Source organism: Pinus tabuliformis, chromosome X, assembly GCF_031772625.1.
Source record: "Pinus tabuliformis cultivar Carrire ecotype Pingquan chromosome X, CPIR1, whole genome shotgun sequence".
In the NCBI taxonomy this organism is placed as follows: domain Eukaryota; kingdom Viridiplantae; phylum Streptophyta; class Pinopsida; order Pinales; family Pinaceae; genus Pinus; species Pinus tabuliformis.
In genome coordinates, this window is record NC_142308.1 from 73,399,393 (window position 1) to 73,405,252 (window position 5,860).

At 34.6% G+C, this 5,860-nt stretch overlaps 2 pseudogenes; both read right to left on the bottom strand.

Annotated features, from left to right (window-relative positions):
* LOC149138409 (epoxide hydrolase 1-like) lies at nucleotides 1–1,958 on the bottom strand (annotated as a pseudogene).
* Nucleotides 1,959–3,134: 1,176 nt separating this feature from the next.
* Nucleotides 3,135–4,482, bottom strand: LOC149138410 (epoxide hydrolase 2-like; annotated as a pseudogene).
* Nucleotides 4,483–5,860: the final 1,378 nt, after the last annotated feature.

Below are 5,860 nucleotides of genomic sequence, written 5' to 3' on the forward strand. Positions count from 1 at the left end.
TCACAGGTGCTGATTCAGAAATCTAAGGAGAAGTTTATTCACTTCCTATGGAAACTGTTCCTGGACAAAATGGCTTCCTTCTAGAAAGAAAATGATCTCTAGATTGGGCACAACAAACTTTAGCATCTCATTGTTGACATAATACTCCACTCCTGGAAATTTCAGAAAATAATCCTTGGTACCCATGATCATAAGGGAAGGAGCTTGAATAGTGCGTCCATTGAAAAGCGTCAATCTCCGAGGATCCCTGTAAACTTGAGTATCTCTAAGTTTATGGTGATTTAAAATGAAATGAAAGCAAAGGGAAAACCAAGGTTCTAATATCAATGTTCTAATACTAATACTTTGTGCCTTACATGTTCTGCTTTGATTGATATCCACTCACAAGTGCTGATTTAGAAAGCCAAGAGAAGTTTATTCACTTCCTCTAGAAACTATTCCTGGACAAAATGGCTTCCTTCTGGAAAAAAATGGTCTCTAGATTGGGCACAATAGACTTTAGCATCACACTATTGACATAATACTCCACTCCTAGAAATTTCAAAAAATAATCCTTGTTACCCATGATCAGAAGGCAAGGAGCTTGACTAGTGCGTTCATTGAAAAGGGTCAATCTCCCGGGATCCCTGTAAATTAAATGTGCAAAACGAAGATCAAATTTGAGTATCTGTAAGTTTATGGTGTTTTATAATGAAATGAAAGCAAAGGGAAAACCAAGTTTCTAATATCAATGTTCTAATATTAATACTTTGTGCCTTACATGTTCTTCTTTGATTGATATCCACTCACAGGTGCTGATTTAGAAAGCCAAGGAGAAGTTTATTCACTTCTTGTGGAAACTGTTCCTGGACAAAATGGCTTCCTTCTGGAAAAAAAAATGGTCTCTAGATTGGGCACAACAGACTTTAGCATCTCACTGTTGACATAATACTCCACTCCCGGAAATTTCAGAAAATAATCCTTGGTACCCATGATCAGAGGGCAAGGAGCTTGACTAGCGCGTTCATTGAAAAGGGTCAATCTCCCAGGATCCGTTTAAATTAAATGTTCAAAACAAAGATGAAATTTGAGTATCTGTAAGTTTATGGTGATTTATAATGAAATGAAAGCAAAAGGAAAGCCAAGGTTTACCTTTTGCTGCAAAGGTATGAGACTTTCATAGGGAATACAAAACTAGATTTCTCATACAAGCTTGAATACATCTAATGGTCATCCCCAGTTAACCATGGTGGCAATGGTTTGGAAGGATCATAGAGATCTGTTACCTCCCTACCATCTTCTGCCACGGGCAGTTCACTACTAGAGAAAAGAGTATATATATTCCTTACCATCGTTTTTACATCAAAACGCCCAAGATCTGCCAAGCCTCTCCCGGGTTCCTGTAATAATGAATCCAAAGGAGACTTTCAGAAAATTCCATGAGGGTTGCTATCATTATTTAAAGAATAACCTGTATTATGATACAAATTTCCTTGTTCAATGCATATTTTAAGCACAGAGATGGGATAAAACGTACCTGCCAATGTCTAAAACAAACTAAATACCTAGGATAGACAAAGTAAAATAGAATACCTGCTAGAAATTGTAGTAAACTCTTTGTTCATGGGCATAAATGAAAATTTATGTGCCATGCCCAGTGGGCCAGAATTTAGAAGAAAACTTCATAAAGATCTTGGAGTAGATAACCATATCCCATCTGTATATTGACAATAGTTTCAACAGCGGTGCAGAGTAGTTCAGAGAAATAAGAAAAATATAATCTTCTTAATCTAAGAACTTATTGTAAATGCCATGATCAGAGGGCTTATAATACATACAAGCAAATCAGGTTTAAAATTGATAAGTTTGGTTTGAAGAACTCTAATGCTGACATAAACAATGATAAGTTTGGTTTGATAAGTTGAACTGTTATCGGTCACAACCTTGATGCCTTTATCTGTATGTTGGATGTCCCTCATAACTTATCAAAAGATTTAATGACAACACATGATAATAGATCAGTAAGTAGAAATAAGTTTTTTTTGGATAGAAAGCACTAAATTTTTGGGAGACCCCAACCTAGTTGAGCTTGAGATATATATCCGTTGTGTGAATCAAGGAACTCCTGAGCTATTTTATGAACTATGTGTTCGTATCCTCGACTGTCGGACACAGTATTCATCTTCCACAAATTCATCAAAATTGGGATTGGGTAACACACTATTTAAGCTCGTCACTCGTGGAGGTTCTACAGATCCACATCCAAATGTAATGAATTCCAGTGTACATTCTATATTTTTTAAAATTCATGGTCGCGATGTAAAATAAATGTATATTGTTCTATATAAATAAACTAACACAACTACATGCGGTTGATATAGGCTGATTGGCCTGTATGGTAGGGATTTAATAGTTCATAGTTGGGTTGCTTGGATTGGACTTACTGCACTTTAAAAAAAAAAAAATATGTGTGCGCTTTATGCTCTGACAAATTGATTTTTAGACTTATTTGAAAGCGCAATGGATACAGAAAAACAAAATTGTTATCCTCCAAATGCTTTTGGTGGGTAGTAAACCTAACCAAATCTAGAGGTGAAACCTACTTCAAGCATTCGGTGAAAACAATAACGAAGGTTAAAACAATTTTAAAAATCCAATAGATATTTCTCTGAATTTCTCTGTAAATTACACAAATGAAAGATACATTTATAAATCTATGTTGATTGAATCAGGCATTGTGAAAATCATCATGATGAGAATTTGATATTTCAAAGTCGTAAAAGTAATAGTCGGTGGCCATCTCCAAAGGCGTTACTGGCACACTGCATAACATGAAGTTGACCAGTTGACTATGGTTAGGGGCAACCTACTCTTGGTGATAAATATTATAGTTGAGATTGCTCCAAGCAGATTTGAAAGTCCTCAACTTGTATTTCTTTGGTTACCAATTCGGCTGTATAGTGCGTTCATTGAAAAGGGTCAATCTCCCAAGATCCCTATAAATTAAATGTTCAAAATGAAGATCAACCTTGAGTATCTGTAAGTTTATGGTGATTTATAATGAAATGAAAGAAAAGGAAAAACCAAGGTTCTAATATCAATGTTCTAATATTAATACTTTGTTCCTTACATGTTCTGCTTTGATTGATATCCACTCACAGGTGCTGATCCAAAAAGCCAAGGAGAAGTTTATTCACTTCCTCTCGAAACTATTCTTGGACAAAATGGCTTCCTTCTGAAAAAAATGATCTCTAGATTGGGCACAACAGACTTTAGCATCTCGCTATTGACATACTACTCCACTCCCGGAAATTTCAGAAAATAATCCTTGGTACCCATGATCACAAGGAAAGGAGCTTGAATAGTGTGTTCATTGAAAAGGGGCAATATCCCAAGATCACAGTAAATTAAATGTTCAAAATGAAGATCAAACTTGAGTATCTGTAAGTTTATGGTAATTTATAATGAAATGAAAGTAAAGGGAAAACCAATGTTCTAATATCAATGTTGTAATATTAATACTCTGTGCCTTACATATTCTTCTTTCATTGATATCCACTCACAGGTGCTGATTCAGAAAGCCAAGGAGAAGTTTATTCACTTCCTCTCCAAATTGTTCTGGACAAAATGGCTTCCTTCTGGAAAAAAATGATCTTTAGATTGGGCACAACAGACTTTAGCATCTCACTATTGACATAATAGTCCAGTCCTGGAAATTTCAGAAAATAATCCTTGGTACCCATGATCACAAGGGAAGGAGCTTAAATAGTGCGTTCATTGAAAAGCGTCAATCTCTGAGGATCCTTGTAAATTAAATGTTCAAAACGAAGATCAAACTTGAGTCTCTGTAAGTTTATGGTGATTTATAATGAAATGAAAGCAAAGGGTAAGTTTATGGTGATTTATAATGAAATGAAAGCAAAGAGAAAACCAAGGTTTACCTTTTGTTGCAGATGTATGGGACTTTCATAGGGAACACAAAACCATATTTCTCTTACATGCTTGAATACATCTGAAGATCATCCTCAGTGAACCATGGTAGAAATGGTTTGGAAGGATCATAGAGATCCATGACCTCCTTACCATCTTCTGCCATGGGATGTTCAGTACTAGAGAAAAGAGTATATATATTGCTTACCACTGTTTTTACATCAAAACGCCCAAGATCTACCAAGCCTCTCCTGGGTTCCTATAATAATGAATCCAAAGAAGACATTCAAAAAAATCCATGAGGGTTACTACCATTATCTAAAGAAGAACTTGGATTATGATACAAATTTCCTTATTCAATGCATATTTTAAGCATAGAAAGGGGAGAAAACGTACCTGCCAATGTCTAAAATAGATGCCTTTAGGAGCTGAGTCGCATTTATCCAGTCCTCCGGGTTTCAAGTAAGGTATACCCAATGTTACAATTCCTTTCACTCGATCTGGATGACACAGATCTAAATAATATGCAACAACTGCTCCAAAATCCTTCCTCACAACCAACACCTGCTTCATGAAATGTAGTTTGAACTTTGAAATATGTTGATTACGATATATAGATACTAAGTTTCCAACTACTGTTGTTTGCATAAGCATAGAGCAACCTTAATCAGGAATTTGTTGAGCACAGAGAACATGAAAGCATAACCAGCACAGAACATATTAACATGAATCAAAGTTCATGAATCAAGACTTATTTTTTTAACAATTTTGATCATTTTATTTATAGATATTAGTCCTATTAGTCCTATTTTCAATCTAAAAAGGACATCCATTTTATTAATGAATAAGTGGAGTTATTCTTTCTTAATGTACTAGATGAGAAGAAGTTGTAAAAGAGTAGTTTGATATCCTAATTTTTTTGAACTTTTGAAATGGCTGAGGTGAAAACAGTTTATTGGCGAAAACATATGAAAAAACAAATTATTTCTTCTAAATTTTATATGGTTTCCAACTTATTGTCTATATTAATAGAATCTCAAGGACGACTTTTTTCTTTGTTGAATCATACATCAAGCAAGAGATTGTGCGGGGCTGATCATGGCTATAAGGGTTTATGGACAGAGATTACTTTGGTAAGTTGAAGTTCCCTGTTTGCGGCTTCATCTGCCTTTCAAAATTGGGTTCAAATTGTCCATTCCACCTAGTTTTATCCACTTGGAGGCCTCTGCAAGCAATTTTCATCTTTTATATTCCTTCCACATAGTACTAACTCATATGCAAAGGCACGAGCTTAGCTGGTTATGTTATATCTACCATCATGTAGGCTTATTTTTAATCTAATGGATATTAGAGGGGCGCTTCATTTTATATTTCCCATGCACTGTGGAGCCACCCATAGCCTGTTTCCTTTGTATATAGAAACTAAGTTGGTCAATCTGCCTAGATTCTTAATGACTCGGTATAAAAATAATCATATTTTCTTTCATTGTTACATATATGTAATATGACAGAATCCAGATTCTCTACACAATATCGAAGATTTAATGAATAAAGGCGTTTAACTTACATTTTTCATGAGCCTCTGTATAAATTGATGTTTTAATTTTTGTTTTTTTTTCACTTATGCAGACCTTAGTGTTTGTATTGAAATAAAAACTTAATAATCTGGAGTTGAATTGAAAAGAAATGGTGTTTTTCTAATTATTCTAAGTTTTAATTATTAAATGGTGGTGTCTAATTATTTTGATCTTTTACTATTATAAGTTTGGGAGTGTTTTTGGAAAAACAGTTGATATCCTCTGGTTAATTGATGTATTTCTTGAGCTCTGATGTTTGCATACGAAATCTCTAGCTTCATGTATCTCATTTGGTCTTTAATGTTTGCTTTATTAGCAATAGATTCATCATGTCAAAAAAATTGCCAACATCAACCGTATGAGGAAACACAAAA